Here is a 19,449-nt window from a genome sequence, read left to right on the forward strand (position 1 = left end):
AGCACTTCATCGGAGTATTGTGCTAACCATCCACAATGCACTTCAGCTCCTAATCAGGAGTATGCAGTGCTACATAAAGGCAACTACAATGCACAGTACTATGTTCCATTGCACCATTGAGGTACTAATAAAACAAAACATACATGGCATACATCATTGTGATGTTTGTAACTTGGTGCAACATGGGATTGTGTGTGTTGTCACTCAGCAATGGGATTGGTAGTATTTGTGTTACCTGCAAGAACACTTTGAAGTACTTCTGTGAACTTTACTAGGTATATGCCAATAAGCCACTCCATAACAATGTTTTAGATATTAAGAATCATTTGTAAAGTAATTTGAAGGTGGCTGTGCTAAATGTTGGGGTAACAGGTGATACCTCTTGCAGTTCTCCTAATTTTGTTGATATTGATCATTCGTACAGTGTATACAATATTTTCGGTGCTTTTCCACAAACCAAAGGTCACTTTTTGCCTTCAACACATGAAGCTTTTTGCAATGTTGGACTGAGAAATAAATAACTAACAATACAGATACATCACAATGGACATGCATACACACTTCACATAGAGTTGCTTCATTTTTGCCTCCATCATGGTTACTTCAAATGGGAGGATCACTTCTACCTTCAGAGAACAGGAACCAGCATGGGTTTTACTGGGGCGCTGACATTTGCCAATATATTTATGCCAAAGTATGAGGAAGAAAATATTTTACAGAATCCTTTATGGACACAACACCTAAATCTTTACGTCAGGTATATTGATGACATCCTAATGGTGTGGAACGGTCCCCACGATGCCTTAGAAAACCTTCTGACTGAGTTGAACGACTGTCATGATCAGATCAAAATAACGTATTCCATACATGCTGAAACCATTAACTACCTTGATATACTCATTGAAAAACAGGGCCAAGAATTGCACACAAGATTGTATAAAAAATCAACCGACCGGAATAGTGCACTACACTACAGCAGCTTCCACACCATGTCTCTAAAAAACCATTTACCCTTTTCTCAGTTTTTGCGTGCTAGCAGAATCTGTTCTCAAGAAATACAGGGGTTACAAGAGATGGAGATTATGACACAGGCTTACAAAGACAGAGAGTATCCGGAAGAGGTACTCAAGCAGGCTAAGCTCAAAGCCAGTTCAAAAAACAGACAAGAACTTCTAGTTAAAACCATCAAACAACCACTCAAAAGGGAGGTGTTTGTTATCCAATACTCTACAGCTTGTAGGTCCATCAAGAAAAGTATCCTAAAAAGATGGGAGGTTATCGAACAGGAAGCTGATTTCAAGACAGTGTTGTAGGCAAGCCCTTGTTTGCACAGACTAGATCTAAAAATTTGAAAGAAATATTGAAACAGACACACACTCAAACAGCCACTGGTCACCATAGAGGTATGGTGAAATGTCACAATTGTGGCCATTGCGGCAATGTAATGGTAGGGGACGTTTTCCCACATCCACAAACAGGCAAACAGATTCAACTTAGACACACGTCAGATTGTAATACTGACATGGTAGTGTATGCCATTAAATGCCCTTGCGGGTTGGTATACGTAGGGAAAACCACACGGAAGGTTAAGGTGCGGATCACAGAGCACAAGAGCATGATAAGAACCTGTAACCCAAATCCAACTTGGCCATGCATTGGAAAGAACGGCAACATACCATACCACAATTGCGATACACAGTACTAGAGAGTATAGATGAAAAGGTACATGCTGACACCAATCGCCAATTGTCCCAAAGAGAAACATACTGGATCCGCAATTTGAATACGCTTGAACCATGTGGTCTTAATGACAAAATTGAATATATGTGTTTTTTATAACCTGTAATCATGAATGTTGTAATGTGTACTGTTTAAACATTGTTTTTATCATGTTTTTTATCATCTCATGCAAATGCTACCTCGTTAGCATAAGGACTTTGCTACACATGTTGTACACATAACCATCCACTGTAATCCTACCTGACTATGAATACAGGCCATTACTCAGTTAATAAGACTGTCCAGATATTTCCCATCTATTAGGTTCATGCGCACGACCGTTGGCCGACGGGCCAGCATTAGTTCGTCGAACGTTCAGCACTGGGCGCTGAACGTTCGACGCTCTTAGGGTGTTAACTTTCTTTTAATTTACAATTCGCTTAATTTTTATTTTTTTAAGTATAAACATTGGATTCTTATCTCACCTCTCCACGCCTTTCACCAGCAGCCCTTCACGGAAACGAGCGTCAAAACACGTCTTGAAAAATAGAGATAGGACTTCTATAATGACGTACACGCCACGTCGTTGGGGAGGCTCTTTCCTTGATCGACAGAGGCACTGATTATCGGTTTTTTTCTACGTTTTCTTCTTTATTTTTTACAATCTGCTTGTTTCTTTTGGGGGTGAGACCCCCCTAACCTTCCCAAGCTCCCTTTTTTATTTTTTCCTTTTACTTAATGATGCACAAGCAGGACGAAGGAACGAAGACTTGAAGGAATGAAACTTGTGTTGCGTGGTAAAGACGGTCGTGGAATGCACCCGCTTTGAAAAGACGTTTGCGTGGTAAGTGAACCGCAGTGGCGTCACTAGGGGGGTGCGGGGGGTGCGGACCGCACCGGGTGACACCATCGCATGGGGTGACACCGTTACGCTGTGTAGCACATCTCTGCAGCCTCACCTCACCTTTGCTCAGCTTATAATCCGGAAGTCTCCAAGCAAATACCAAATAATTGTATTTTTTTTACAACAAGATTTTATTAGTTTTAAAAATTCCGATCGTAACGAAAATGTAGTTGATATTTTAGAAAATAATTCTTTGAATGTGATCGTCTCGTATTCCATCGGAGGCATATTTTTATAATAGCAGACACTAACTTCAACTCTGAGAGTCTCCTCAAATGTCCTTGCCCCGGAGGGTAAACAGCCTGAGCCCTCCTGTCTGAGCCGAGTCCTGTCGGGGAGAGGGAGACACCTTTAATATCTTCCGGTGATGCAACTCCGTGTTTGCAGTTTTATGTTCCCAACAAACAGCCTTAGCATGTTGGCATTTTTCATCAACCAATGTTTACAGAATCCCCTCCCTGACGGAAGTTCAAATCGAACTTTTTTACTTTGAAAGATCTGTCTTCATATTTCACGGTCTGAGAACACGTCACCCTTGTGGACAAGGAAGTCACGCATTTCCATTTGGGTAAGTATCGTGCGTTATATTGTCTAGTTGTTTTTTGTATAAACACAATATACACATTTAATTTTCTTTACACCTTTTTTTGTCACTGCTTGGGTGTAATAAATATCAGATGTTTACCAGAGTAATATCTAATTGACCAGCTACAAGTGGTCGGCTCCAGTGAGTGTAAGGTTTTCTAAGATTAATCTTTCGCAATGCATGCAACAATTCTAGTTGCACATTTGGCGCCGCAAGACAACACAACATGACAAAGTGCGAATTATACACTTGTAATATCAAATAACCATCGGTTTCAGTTTTCCAAATGTGACTATCCCTTTCAACCCACACACAGCTGTCCCAAGGCCGTGCAACAAAGCAGCATATTACTAACTCATCACTGAACGCCAAAATTAGAAAAAAGTGACTTCCTAACAGTTACAAGGAAAGGGTTAAAAGAGCAGCAGGCAGGGGAGGGGGTGCAGGCGGAGAGGGTGGATGGTGCAGGCAGAGAGGGTGATGGCGCAGGCAGAGGGAGAGCTGGTGCAGGCATAGGGAGAGATGGTGCAGGCAGGGGGTGAGATGGTGCAGGCGGAGGGGAGACGGTGCAGGCAGAGGGGAGACGGTGCAGGCGGAGGGGAGACGGTGCAGGCGGAGGGGAGACGGTGTAGGCAGAGGGAGAGATGGTGCAGGCAGAGGGAGAGATGGTGCAGGCAGAGGGTCAGATGGGGCAGGCAGGGGGGGAGATGGTGCAGGCGGAGGGGAGATGGTGCAGGCAGGGGGGAGATGGTGCAGGCAGAGGGGAGATGGTGCAGACAGAGGGAGAGATGGTGCAGGCAGAGGGGAAATGGTGCAGGCAGAGGGAGAGATGGTGCAGGCAGAGGGAGAGACGGTGCAGGCGGAGGGGAGATGGTGCAGGCGGAAGGGAGAGGGAGCGGACAAAGGGAGAGATGGTGCAGGCAGAGGGTGAGATGGTGCAGGCAGGGGGTGAGATGGTGCAGGCAGGGGGTGAGGTGGTGCAGGCGGAGGGGAGATGGTGCAGGCAGAGGGGAGATGGTGTAGACAGAGGGAGAGATGGTGCAGGCAGAGGGGAGATGGTGCAGGCAGAGGGTGAGATGGTCCATGCGGTAAGTCGTGAGGGGGTGACACCATGAGTTACCCGCACCGGGTGACACCAACCCTAGAGACGCCACTGGTGAACCGTAGTAAACGTTACGCGTGGTTATGACTTCGTAGTAAATGATGTTTCCCAAGCAAAGAGGGACATTTTTAATATTGGTGCAGTTGTATTTTATTACCTCAAACAAACCTACTGCTTTGTAAAAAAAACTGAAAAGAGAAGGCTTTAGCTGACGACCTTGCAAATTTACCAGTTCAAATTGCGCAAGCTATGATGGCGCAGGCATCCTTACTACATTTTATATTGAACCTTGTACCGACTTTACTTTCAAGAAATAGCAAGGACTTTCGGGCGGGTGCCTCTATAGTTGTTGAAAGTATTATGCAGTCGCTTTGAGATCAACCCTACTTTCACAATAGAGTGTACATTAAGCTGGCAGTGCCATGCTTTGGAAGGGCAGGACTGTTCACAGGAGAGGGCTCTGAGTTCCAATTATTAAAACGAAACAGTTCGTTGTAGCTGGTGTGAAAAGAAAGCACCTGTTTGCCTAGTCAGTCAGGGAGTGTTGCACGCTGTCAAACTGCCATGAGACTAGATGCGCTATGGAACATAAAAAACACAGACATAAACGGCCACTACCATTCATCCAAACATTGATGGATTCCGCCAGACACCTTCTACCAGGGCCATGCTACAGAAAGACATTGCTGGGTTAGTAGGTGCTATAGCCCATGAGTAAGCCAAGAAAAGAGAATGGAGTAAAATACACGAAGTGAAGACTGAAAGGCACGTGGGAAAAGAACGACTGAGGAGAAAAAGACGGTAAACACGTGAGGCAGTAGTAAAAGCTCCACTTCATTCGGACACCTTTCATTATTCGATTTTCTATAGCACTAAATTCCATGGGAGTGGTTACACCCACTCCTGCACTCCCACTGCGTGCTGCTGGCCCGGTGCACGTATTGACATCCCCGGCCCCCTGCCGCTCCAGCCTCCACGTCAAGCGCCCCCGGGCGGCGCTCCGGCTCCCCGCAACCTTTTCGCTATTCCAGGTTGGAGCGCGCCGTCTGTTCCGGGGCGGCCTCGATGGGCCGCTCAGCCGGTGACAGGGGAGGCCAGCCAGTCCTGTGAGACCGCGCGAGAAGGTCAGCGCCTGACTGACTGGCGCGCGCTGCCTGTCCACAGACGTGTGAAGGATTAACCATCCGGGCTGCGCGTGCCAGCGATCTGCAACAGCATCGACTGTCTCCCGGGGAAAGTCTCCTTCTCGAAGCGTTTAAGTAAAAAAAACAGACCGAGAGTCCAGGTGGTGCTTTCCGGCTATCCAAATATTTCTCCGAATTAAATGTACTCCTAAGGGGTCTTCCTAAGGGGCCTGATGTAATTTAAGGAAATGTTTCACTGCAAGTTGATGCAGCATATAGTGCTGTTTAATGGGCAATGATTCAGACTGTCCCCATATAACCTTTATAAATTACGAAAAAGGTCACTTAATACGCTCAGAGCATGGTGTACAGAAGAGTGCAAAAAATTCATGTAGCAGATCTGAAATCTAAATTTAGAGCAACCACCTGCGATTCTTGAGTAAAAGCACCAGAAAAGTGACATACTCTGGTGGGTGTTTGTCGAAACCCTGTCGGCTAACGCAGCAGTGCCCTACAAGAATACGAGGTTAAACTGACACAAAAACGAAATTCACCAGAAGCACAAAAGACACTGATTTTGAAATGTACATTATATATACATATTCCATATACTTTAATTTTCAAGTCTGTTTCGTGGTATTTTGGACCCTCACAAAATAACTATTTTTTGCACACCACCTGCTCTTTTTTTGGTTTCCATGTAAATATGCCCCTGTCGTGCCCATGGGTTTGTAAGTCCACCAGGCTGGGGCCTCTGTCATATAGACAAAAGAAACAGCTACTTAGTCTTGCCCTGCAACTGGTGCCACCACCGAAATCAAAGTGCAAACGTTTTCTCAAAATAAGATTGAATGAATGAATAGCTGGATTTCTGGAGCTCACAGCTACTCCAAGGACTGTCCTGGCGTGCAAATGTTTTTGACACATGCCCACATATCCATGCATAAAACACTTTACACAGTAAGGTGACTTACCAAGCACTGCAACAACACTTGTCTGCTGTAGCTGCTCCCATCTTGACTGTGAAACAGGTGAACGACAATATGAGTTGTCCCTCTCATCTGGAAACTGTGTACACCCAGGCCAGGAGCAACTATGTAAGTGCCAAAGCCATACCTTACTAACAGGGTTCCGGCTAGTTTACTAGCTGCCCCTGTGAACAAGTACATCAGTCTTTTTATATGTTTGTGTTAGCCAATTTTAGGTGTATAACCTGTCCATCTGTTCAAGGGTCACATAGAAAGGGGTTTAAACTGGCCGTTGTATGCTTAAGTCAGAGTTGTATTGATATAATAAATTCAAGGCTGTCATAAAATTCTACAGGCTGGAAAAGCTTCTGGTCCAAATAGACGACCACCAGAAATCTATCAGAAATCCCTACAGTGGGGATGCTCATACTCTGCCATAGATAAACGGCTCTGTCTTAGAAAACAACTTTCTAAACTCACCTCACGCATCTCAAGCATCACAGTACTCTGCATCAAAAAAGGCCCTCACACTCACACAACGTATGCGGGTCAGTCTGATCAACATCTAAGACACAAGAAGGATTCGAAGATAACGTTTTCCTAATTCACAAGGCCATGCAAATTCTCCACATCCTTGGCAGAGACTTTTTCAGATACAATCTGTGCTGCATTTAAGATTTCTCCTAAGCATTCAACCCAGTGGACAGAGCAAGACCCTGCTGTAAATTGAAAAATATGGGAATTGTACAGTATCTCCTCGACATCATAAAATCCCTGTCTATAACACAGAGAGAACTTATGATGGATCCACTGAATGCTCACAGGGGTAGGGCAGAAAGAAGAAACGCCTAGTAAAGTACCAGCTGACAAAGGGTTGACACAAGGGTCCATACTGGCCCTTAAGATCTACACTCTCTATATAAATGGCATACCCAAAGCCTTCAAAACCATCTGAGATGACGTCTGAGATGGCGTCCTTCGGATTGGAACCTTCCCTATACCGTTATCATGTACTTGGATGGCCCAATACTGATTGGAAGCACACTGCCAATGCGCTACAGAAACAATTGGATGCTACAGCTGCATACTGTCATATAAACAAACTGACGCTCAACATTAGTAAATGCAAAGATCATGTAATGATCACAAAAATCAAAGACATTCAGACTAAAGTGATGTGAGGTTAACAGTCAAACACTGGTACAGGCAAGCTCTTTTTCACACTCGGGTGCTGTCACTAACTAGGGACCCTCATGTAAACACAGCAGGCTGAAAAGCAGGCGCAGCAGCAATGGGAATCAGTTACTTCATCAGATTACTGAAAAACACGCAGACTGTAGTCTTAATGCACAAAGAGCAGCTGCTACGTAGACTTGATGGGCATCAAGAAGCCCGCAACACTCCTGTGGTACACACGCCCCACCAGCTCAATCCAAAAACAAATCAGGAAGTCTTGAGAATGGGCCAGGATAGAAAACTAAGAAGACACATCACCTCACATCAAACACAATCTCAAGCTCCGCATCTTTTTCCCAGGGATCAAGATGCAGCTGTCCTAATAAACTACCCCATGAAGATTTCTACATATTCATGAAAACCAAAGCAGGCACCTTGGAACAGGCTGCCAATGAGAAGACAGTGATCGAACAGCCTATTTTAGGCCGTTCGAGGAGTTTTCATTTTTCCCAAATTTTCCAATTCTGCATGTTGTTTTCCCACTAATTGAATTCGTTTTTCAGCGCATCATTTCATTCAGCCATTCATTTAACTTTAAAGTTCTTTTCATTCAGTGTTCAGTGTTCACATGAGTGAGTATAAGTGCATCTGAAACGATACTACATCTACTAGTGTGCATCAAGTGACATTTTGCAATCTGCTATCTCTTAAATCAACCGGTGGCCATGCCGCAGTATCCTGATCTACATCAACAAAACATTTTACGTGCCCAATCCTTTTCCTCTCTCCTGTTATTAGGAAGGTCTATTCATTTTTCTAGCATCTCATTCAAATCCGCAACATTTTCCTTCATTTTCTCATACCTTCTTAAATCATTTGTGCTTTATTATGAACATGTCAAATGTATGTCTTAGCATGTACTACTAATACATTTAAGGTCTAAATCGCAAAATCGCTTTTTATATTAACCTGAAGTAACATTAACTTTTTATGTGTCTGCTAAAAATATTGTACTCCTGAGGCCCAGAAGCTATTTTATTCTGTGTTGTACAGTTGCACATCTGCTCTGTGTAGTAAGCGGTGCCTCGTTTTGTACATTCAGGAAAAAGGTAATTGTTTTGCAGTCAATAAATATGAAAAATATAAAAGTGAGGTGCCCACACAAAGATTCAGACATAAAGTCAATTATTATTGTAAGCAGAATTCACACATAAAATAAACAATGAAATACGTAAGTTCTCGCAGCTCAAAATATTACCCCAAAAAAATACTTTAGAGAGTACATGGTGCGAAACAAATAAGAAAACAATGGCAAAGGGACCATTATTTTGTAGAGTAGTCAATAAATAAAAATGGAAGATCACGGGTTTTAATTACTTATCAAGTGGCAAAAGCTTTGATGGCATTTCAACCCTCTCTTCCATGTATGTAAAATTATATTTTTCTATATACAATAAAGAATTTCAGAAATAAAAAAAAAAGAAAGTAAAAGGGTCATCATCAGGACAAAATACAATTTTATGAGCAAAGCCAAAGAATCTGAAGGAAATATATAAAGGGCACTTTTGTTAGTACAAAAGATAAGCAAAGAAACGGAGAAAAAAAATAGGGACGATGTTACTTACATTCAGACTATAAATGAAACGAAACTAATGAAATAGACCCTAAGCCAATCCTGCCAACAAAAGATTGAAAGGCAAAGCAAGTTTAACCCCACCGCTGCGGCCGGAATTCTGCGCCTGTGTGGCACATTCCGATCGCGGGTGTGGTCATGACGGCTCCCGGCCGTCATCAGCACATGCCCACCGTAACTGATGACGACCGGGAACCGTCATCAGCACCAGAGGGGTTAAGCATACTGGCGTCAATCCTAAAATTTACCCGGATACTATAATTAGTAGCCATGAACCCAGTGAACCAAACTCGGCTTAATAAATCACCTAAGCAAAGTGAACAACCATGCAGATAATGATGGAGCAGGGGAGAGACAAACATTTTTGTGTACCCCTTGTAAAGTCAATCTTGTATAACAATAATTGAAATAGTGTGAAGCGTGTGAATTAATCGACAAAATGCACCTAGACATTTTACATTACACGTGGGAAACTAATTGCTATTTGCAAAAATAATATATTAATAATTATAAAAGAGTCATACTAACATAGAGCTATAATAATATACGTTTAATCAAATATGTGTATATTTGTGCTTTAATTAGTGTAAATATATGTTGTGGCAAGAAAAAGAAAATGCATTCGGTAAGTAAAATGACGCTGTCTGTGTTGCTTATGCTAGGTAATAACTAACTGGGAATATTAAAATGGTGGGAGGTAAACATAAGGGCTATAATTCTAAATCTTAGTTCTCATTGAGGCCTACGCGGCCTCTCTGTGGAAAATGGCTGATATTAAACGCGTTGACATCAGTTTGAAAGAAAAAGCGCGCTGGTGAAAGCAGAGTAATTAGAATGGCCTGTACACGAAGCGAGTGATGTCAAGGTCAGCTTGGCCTAGGGCACGGAAGTATGCCAAAGGGTACCTGCATCTAAAACTGTGTGAAAGGAACAGTGATGAAGAAAAATATCAAATTGTGTTACAAAAGGAGGATGACAAGCACAAATCGGAGATGAATGCCATGAAAATATTTTGAAGATGACTTTGCTAAAATGCAGACTGGTTTGAACGAGGATTACATGAGGTGATCATCACCACCCCTCTAATGGACCAATCAGAATGAACCGTGGACCCTAAAAGTTTCAATTTTAAGTTAGATAGTTAGAGAAAAAGGGTATAAAAGAGCTTGTTCCAAAGGGTGAAAAAAGCTTGCTCCACGGATTTTATTTTGCACCACAACATGCTGTCGGTTTGGACAATTTTATGGTGCTAGAGACTTTGATATTTTTGGACTTTAACTTTTGATGGAGCAAAGAAGATGATCGACTGCAGAGTTTTTATTTTGGAAGGGAGGCATTGAGGAGAATAGAGAGACAGTTTGGGAACCTGTGCGACTCTGTTATTTTCATATTACTGATGGGTAATATATCTTTCTAAATTTCATCTTCTTTAACATGTACTAAATAAATTGCTTTCATTTTGCTTGTCTAAATAAAACTTTAAAAGTTCCTTTCTTAAATGAAGTAGATAAAATCAATTAAATTTAAACTCGCGCCTGGTTTATTTTATGAAATGTCATGACAGAATAAATGCTAAAATTATAGGATTACCATGACTGACCTGGTCTTAATCTCCATCAACTAACTTCTACTAGATTGATCCATTGTTCAAATAGTGGAGTACCTTGATGTATGGTTTTCCAGGTAGCAGGCTAGCATAATTTGAAATCTATAAAATGTATATAATTGTATAAAGTATAGAATTTTGGTACCCCGCTAACCAGCTGCTCGCTTTTTCTTTCAATGATTCAGGAGTAGTGTGGTGTGTGAAATATGTGTAACTAGCGGTGTTATGGGCCCCACCGATGAGCAGAAGTAGGTTACTCCCGGGTTAAGTGAGATGAGTATTGAGGGTTGTTGGAGAGCTCCACTGGATCAGATTTCTTGGTAGCAGAGTTCTTGTTTCTATAGGTTAGTTTGGAGATTATTGATGTTTTATGTTTTAACACTAGATGTTGAGTCTGTATTACATTATATGTAGTCGGAATTTTAAAGCTTCCCGGAAGTAGGAAGTTGGTTACCCTGTATGTAGGCAGGGGGAAATGTGTGCCAAGTGAAGTCGCACTCTACATTGTCTGATTTCAAAGTGGTAACATTGTCGTGTGTTATCGTTAGGGACATTTTCTGTATGAGAGTGGTGAATGTATAGCGAAGGTTATCTGTGAAATCTCAGCCTTAAGAACAGGAGTCATATGTACTCTGACTAAAACGTATACCTGGGAGAGTAGCAGGTTTGTTCCCTAGGCTTGTTAGATGGGTAAAGTAGAGGGAAGTGCTGCTTTATTGGTGAAACTTAAGTCTGTGGTAGAGAAGAGGTAAGCGCTGTCTACTAGAAATACAGAATTCTTGTGAGTTTGAGCGAACTATTTCTTTGGTTTTAGTGAAACAGGTGATGAAAATGTGTTTATGTAGTAAATAACAAGTTTATGTATTGTAAAATATATAAATATTGTGCAGATAAAATTTGTAAAGGAGGGGTCAGCAGAAGCAGGAGTAAGAGCTGATGAAAGCAAGAGTCCCGCTGCGATAGGTCCACATGACATTTACAGTTCTGATTGGTGCGTTAGTGTGAGAAGTGCTGGAATAGGTCAGAAATTGTGTGACGTAGACTGTGCTGATTGGTGCTAGTGTGAGACGTGCTGTGGTTGGTCGAAATAGCGGTATGGATTGAAAGGAAGTGTACGATCAATTTGAGACGAAAAATATGTAAAAATTGATTATTACTATGAACAGGAAAGGGAGAAACCTTCATGTTTTAAGAAAATCAAAAATGTGTTTAAAAAGGACAAAGAAATGGTTACAAGAGAGGGGAAATTGCTTCCTTCACCCAAAACGCCTGCATCTTACATGATGACAAAATATGGCTATCACACTTGCATATGGTTAGAAAATTGAGCGAAATACACCAAGAATGATGGAATATTGGCATTTCCAGAAACAGGTTCCTTTAGCACAGCAGTATTGAGTAATTTAAGAAAGAGAATGATGACACTTGAGCCAAGACCTAGACCAACTCAGTTTGAAGCTTTAATGGAATGGGAGGATGAAATGCATGCCAAAGAGGAAGAAAGGTTCAGCGATAAAAGTGGAAAAAATAGGTAATTTCGTAGGATGAGAGTAGAATGAAAAGATGGAGGTGTGCTGATATGGGGGATGGTATGTATCCAGTATGGACCGTAGATGAAGTTGTAGGTAGAAAAGGCCTAGAAAAGAGAAATAATCAGGTTTCAGAAAAAAAGTGAATATGGAATGAGTGATACAGAGGACGAGGTGCTGGAAAGCATTCTGAATAGAAGACACCCGCCATATCAGTCAACTTCTGCAGCGGTTACTCCAAATGCACCACCAAACCCCGAAAAGATAGTTAGAAGTAAAACATACCTCTGAAAAGCCAGAATTTGTTCAGGTTGAGAAAACCAGTACATCAGAATTAGAGAGATCAACAAAAGAATTAGCTGAGAAAATTAAGGAATTAACTAAAAATTTAGAAGCTGTAACGGTATCAGTAACTATAGGTCCTGTAATACCTGTTTTTGAAAACCAGAAAATAGATGAGCATTCATTAACTATTCCTTTAAATTCAAGTATGCAAAAAGTCAGGGAAAAGATTTACCCAGATCTAAATTAAACTAATAGTACAGTAAGGACGACATCGACATTGAGAAAATGGGGGAATGTAGACCGATGGAGAAGTAGATGGGCAAAGAAAAAGGAAGAAGCCAGTGACAACACATTGTTAGCATTTCCTGTTAAAGAAAAAGAACCAGTCGGGGCGACAGAATACCCTATGAGAGAAATACCAGGAGGAAGATATGTACATGTGCCCTGGAGTAGACAGGATATATTATCATTTACAAATGATTTTCCAAGGTTGCGAGAAAAGCCAGGAAAATGGTACAGACAAGAAGACAGGTTTGTAAAGGTTTCAAAAGTGTTATGGGAAGATTTGGATGGGCTATTTGACATAGTTGTACCGGCAGATTTATGGACTGAATGTAAAATTACGATTGATTTGCCAAAAGAGGAATATCCAAGAGATGCAAAAACAGGTGCTCCAGGTCCAGAAGTAATGAGAAAATATGACCAATTTATAACCTTCCTGAAAAACAAAATTCCGCCAAACGAGACGGATTGGTTAAAAATAGACAGGACTATCCGAGAATCAAAAAAACTCTATACATGCATATTATGAAAAATTGCTTCTAGTTTTCAAGCAATATAGTGGGTATGAAAACCTAAGTGAAAAGGATATGAGTCATTTTGTATATAGATTCGTATTTGGTTTGGAACCTGAAGATAGGCGATATGATAAGACACCACATGATGTGCTGGCAGTCCAGTTCTGTGGATGATGTGTTGAGATATGCGAAATATTGTAGTGATGATATTAAAGCGAGGCAGCCTAAGTTGAAAGAAAAAGCAATGTGGGCACAAGTGAAAGTTGCAGAACAACAAAAGGCACAAATTACTAATAATAGAAGCCAAGTGAAATTTAAGAATAATATGAATAAAGGAAAAGGGCAAATGAATATTGATGAGGCTAAAAAGAAAGGGCCATGTCATAACTGCGGAAAGATAGGGCATTGGAGAAACGAGTGAAAGTTACCCCAAACGGTTAATCCGGAAAATAAATCATTGAAGCCGCAGGTGCGGATTGAGGTAAATCAACAGTCTCCACCACAGCAGCAGGTAGTCACACAGAAAATTTAGATGCCACTACCCACTCTTCCACAGTGTTAATCTTCAGAAATACAGTGCAGAGACAGGATTCTACGAAGGAGAGCAGGTAAAAAGATCACCGCGTGTGACTGCTGTAAAATCAGATGAAAGCTTCTGACAGTGTCTAGGAGAGGAAGTGAAGTGCGTGCTTGGTGCAACTATGGAGATAGATCAATCTGGTCCTTTTGTGAATGGAAAGGTGAATGGTGTAAATGTTACTTTCCTAGTGGACACAGGTGCTACCCGTTCTACAGTTAGATCAGTAGAAATTTAAAATCTTACGCTCTCTGGAGATCTTATCCAAGTTGTAGGTGTGACGAACAGACAGATTAAAACTCCTCTGACACAACCTGTAGAAGTTGAAATTGCTAATTTCAAATAAATGCATTGTTTTGTAGTATGTGACAGCAGTCCTGTAAATCTACTTGGATGCGACATATTATGCAGGATGAACTGTGTTACGATTGTCCACCAGATGCCATAGCTTTCCAAACAGCAGATGATGATAGTCTGTATAAAACGACCATGTCAATACTTGATTCAGAGAAAAATGAGACTTTCCCTGTGTTTGACAAAGAAAAGATCCAAATTGAGTTAAAAGAAACAGTTAAGGAAGAAGTGTGGAATTTCACAAGAGAAGAAATAGTGCTACTGAAAGGAGTCAGTCCTGTGAAAATCACTGTAAAGGAAGATGCTGTATACCCAAATGTTCCACAATATAAATTGAAACCAGAAATAATTGAAGGAGTAACCCCAGTGATTCACAAAATGATTGAGCAAGGAATTCTGAAAGAAATCATGAGTAGTCCATGTAATTCACCAATTATGGGGCTGAAAAAGCCAAATGGCACATTTAGAATAGTACAAGATTGGCGAAGGGTATATAAAATAGTTTTTCCATGTTGTCCAATTATACCAAATCCAGCAGTGATACTATATCAGATTTCACATGATGCAGAGTAGTATACTGTTATTGATCTGTCAAATGCATTCTTTCCAGTTCCATTACATCCTGATAGTCATCCAATTTTGGCTTTCCGGTTTGGTGAGCTTATTTAGGCATGGTGCCAAATTCCTCAACGGTATACTGAGAGTCCTTTAATTCTCAATCAGATACTGAAGAAGTCGTTAGAGAGTTTAAACTCAGTATTGGTGGCATCAAATACCAAAGAGGGTTGTATTTCCGATACTATTGCAATATTGAACCATTTAGCAGAAGGAAGACATAAGGTGTCCCCATCAAAGTTGCAGTTTTGTCAACAAGAAGTACAACATCTAGGTCATAAGATTGGACAGGGAATGAGAAAAGTGACCTCAGAAATAATCAAAATTATCAGAGGGATGAATCCACCCAAGACACAGAAACAAGTAAGAATGTTTTTGGGAAAGTTGGTTACTGTTGTCAGTGGATAAGTGGATTTTCACTAATTGCAAAACCTTTATAGAGATTGACAAAAGGTGATGTAAAAGACCCTATAGTACTGAATGAAAAAGAAATGGAAGCATTTGAACAATTGAAAACCAGGCTATGTGAAGCACCAGCACTAGGAATGCCTGATTATGAAAAATAATTTGAACTGTATTGCAGTGAGAGAGAAGAGTGTGCATTATCAGTTCTGATTCAGAGACATGGAGGAATGAGACGTCCAATTGCATATTTTTCAGCATTGTTGGATCCAGTTGCAAGAGCATTGCCTGGGTGTCTGAAAGCTGTTGCTGCTATAAGTGTGAGTTTGGAGCAAAGTGAAGGCATTGTGATGGGTTATCCGGTTAAGGTATATGTGCCACATTCCATGGAGATACTCTTTACCCGGACCAAAACACAATAAATGACCAATAATCATCTGACCAGGTATGAAAAGGTGATTTTGGGTGCAGACAGTTGCCAGGTGTGCCAATGTGAATCCTTTCACCTTATTACCTGATACTTTGGATGTGGAAGTGAAAGATGATATTGATCACAAATGTTTGGATGTGCTTGAATATTGTACCAAACCAAGACCTGACATTAAAGATGAACCATTGGAAGAATCAGATTATGTGCTGTTTGTGGATGGTTCCTGTTTAAGAACAGATGAAGGAACTTTGAGTACTGCATATGCTGTATGTACAATAGCAGATGTCATGGAAGCAGCTTGTCTGAAAGGAATACGTTATGCCCAAGTGGCTGTGCTGATTGCTTTGATTCGAGCATGCAAACTGGGAAAGCATGTCCGAGTTACCATAGTGAGGATTCGTAGTTGTCCATGACAACTGTGGTCTCAAAGAGGCTATATGACCTCTGCCGGATTACCCATTTGAAATGGTGAGTTTGTGAAAATGCTGCTTGAAGCAATACAGCTGCCTAGAAGTATTGCAGTGGTGAAATGTGCTGCACATAAAACTGGAGATGATTATGTCACTGAAGGTAATAGATTTGCGGATGCAATAGCTCAATATTGCGCCAGAAATCTAGCCTCAATCAATCGGGACAGAGAAAAAGAACATGTTTGAAGTCCTTTGATGCTTACTAACATAGTTGAACCTTGGCAGGAAGTAAAACAATTCCAGGATGAGGCAAGTGATGAGGAGAAAGATAAATGGATACAATCAGGTTGCAGACAAAGAGAGGAAGATGAAATCTGGGTATACAAAGATGAAAGACCAATTATGCCTGATAGTATGATCTCAAATATTGCCCGAATGTACCATGGTCAAGTACACATAGGCAGGGATGCTATGATTATGTTGTTCAAGCAAACTTGATATAATCCCAAATTCTGTGTAATTGCCAAGAGTTTGTGTCAACAATGTTTGATTTGCCAGCAATTGAATCCAGGAAGAAAAACTGTTGTAAGCTTGGGAACCATAGGATGGGAGGGTGGTCCTTTCACATGAATGCAGTAGGACTTCATAAAAATTCCACCATGCAATAAACTGCGATACGTCCTAGTGATCATTTGTTTATTTTCACGATGGGTAGAGGCATTCCCCACAAGGAGAAGTGATGGAGTCATAGTAGCAAAACTCTTGTTAAGAGAAGTGATTCCACGCTTTCTGATTTCCAGTAACAATTGAAACAGACAGAGAGAGCCTCTTTCAGAATGAATTGATGCAATTGATTTGTGAAGCAATGGATATTCGACAAAAATTACATTGTGCTTACAGACCAGAGGCATCTGGGGTAGTTGAACAAGTTAATGGAACAATTAAAAACAGACTTGGAAAAATGTGTTTGGCCACCGGACTAAAATGGCCTGATGCTTTGCCACTTGTTCTAATGACCTTAAAAAGCATTCCAGACAGAAAAACTGGTTTAAGTCCACATAAGATACTGATGGGACAAGTAATGAGACAAGCATTTGTACCTGTCAACAAACTGCTAGCTATAAATGATGATATCATATTGGATTACTACAAAGGCCTGTCTAACACCATCAATTTTGTGTTTCACTAGGTTGGAACTGATACGTGTACTCAGGAAAAGCATCCACCTTACAACTTGAGTCCTGGAGACTGAGTTCGAATAAAAGTACACAGAAGGAGAAATTGCTTGGTTTCTCGCAGAGATAAACCAAGAAAGATAATTTTGGTCAGCACTACTGCAGTGAAATGTGCAGGAGGTAAGAGGTGGGTTCATGCGAGCCACACCATCCGAGTACCAGAACCTGACAATCAGCAATTTGTAGAAGTATATACAAGTTCAGACTCTGATGCAGAAGAGAAAACAGACAAAGTTCCAGTTAAGAAAGATCGACCTGTGAGGCGACATCTGGAAATATCAGATACAAGTTCAGCATCAGAAACATAGACTGAAATAATTGAAATTCCAGATCTTGAAGATCGACCTGTAAGTCGACATCTGGAAAAAATAAAAACCTGTTTGGACATTGAATGTGAGCAGGATAGAACTGGTAAAAGTGGAAATTCTGAAAGTCAAACAGAAAGTTCTAAAAGAAGGAATATTGACCTTGAAACTGGAGAAAAGAAAGTAACTCACAATTAGGATGAGATTCCAAGTACCAGTTATGGAGACATTTTTTGTAAAAGAACTGAATTGACGAGAGAAAAACAAGACTCAGAAGCTGAACCAGAAATAATAAAGTTTAAAATACGAGGAAGTGGAAAGAGATCCGAAACGGAGTCTGAAAAGTGAAGGAGAAACTACTTTGAGAAAGAGTCCCAGAAAAAGGGCTTGGATAGTTGAACGTGAAATAATTGAACCTGTGATTAAAAAGCCCAAAAAGGGAGATAATTGGCCTGCAGAAATAAAAGGACTAAAATTCAAATTGATAAATATAAATGGAGAACAACAAGAACAAGTAAATGAGAGAACAAGCCAAGAAGATACAAAAGAAAGTAATAAAGACATTTTACAAAGACCTAAAAGAGTAAGAAGACCAAACCAAAATTCAAATCACCTGAGTGGGTGTACATATCGTTACCTAACATACCGGAAGTTGAAAGTAACTAAGAAAATCCAAGAGACTCTGGTGAGTGAGAAAAGGCAAAGGGGAAGAAAAAGAATTGTGTTAAGATTGAAAAATTAAAAGTGGCAAACTGAAAGAAAATTCAAACGAAACAAGGATAAAGAGACATAATTAAATAACGAATATAAAGAACACATATTTTTGTGTGGAAAGTAACAAAGAGACATTGTAAAGAAGGTGTAATATAAAAATGCCTGCTAGTAATACGTCCAGATGTGGGATGTTATGCAGATGTTGTAGAATGTGGTTAGTTTGTACTGCTTTATTAATGTTTATGTGGATTATTTTAGCAATATTGATTCCATTTCATTCAAGTTTTGAGCATTTATATAGAAATCAAGGTGAAAATAAAGTGAAAAGATCCATGATACAAAGAATGATGTAGAGTTAGTAGATAAAACTGAGTTACACAAAGATAGATCTATTAATGAGTTTTTCAGAGAATGTTTTTTCTAGATTGTTGAAAGAGTATGTAGAAACTATGAATGTCCAAGACTGCTGCGTTTGTATGCAGTTGCCTGCGTCTGTATCAGAGGGGGTAACCTACCATCACCTTCCTTTGACTTATGAAATGACTTGTAGTGTAATAGCTAGTTTGTTTTTATAAAACTGGTAAGTTAGAGTATTATTATTCTGATGTTGATGACATTTTTGCTAGAGTTCCTGTAGTACATAGAATGAACAAAGTGAAACCTGCTAAAGTTTCAGGTGAATTTTTCTTAGAAATTAATGGATTGACAATAGAATATGCGTTTAAGAACAATTTGACATGTAAATTAAAGAAAGCAGAAAAAGTGTTCTTAGAAATGGCAGAAGACAGGAGACTAGTTTATCAAAGAAAGGCTACAGCAAGTAAATTGAAACCATCTGCACTGAATTTTAATGAAAATAATTTTGCAAAATGTGATACTAATGTTGCATTGGGTATAGATCTTCCCCAACAGGGAACATTTTGTATTCGGCGAGATAATACAGTGTATGATAATTATTTTGTGGGAGCCAGTCAATCA

Source organism: Lissotriton vulgaris, chromosome 7, assembly GCF_964263255.1.
Source record: "Lissotriton vulgaris chromosome 7, aLisVul1.2, whole genome shotgun sequence".
NCBI lineage: Eukaryota > Metazoa > Chordata > Amphibia > Caudata > Salamandridae > Lissotriton > Lissotriton vulgaris.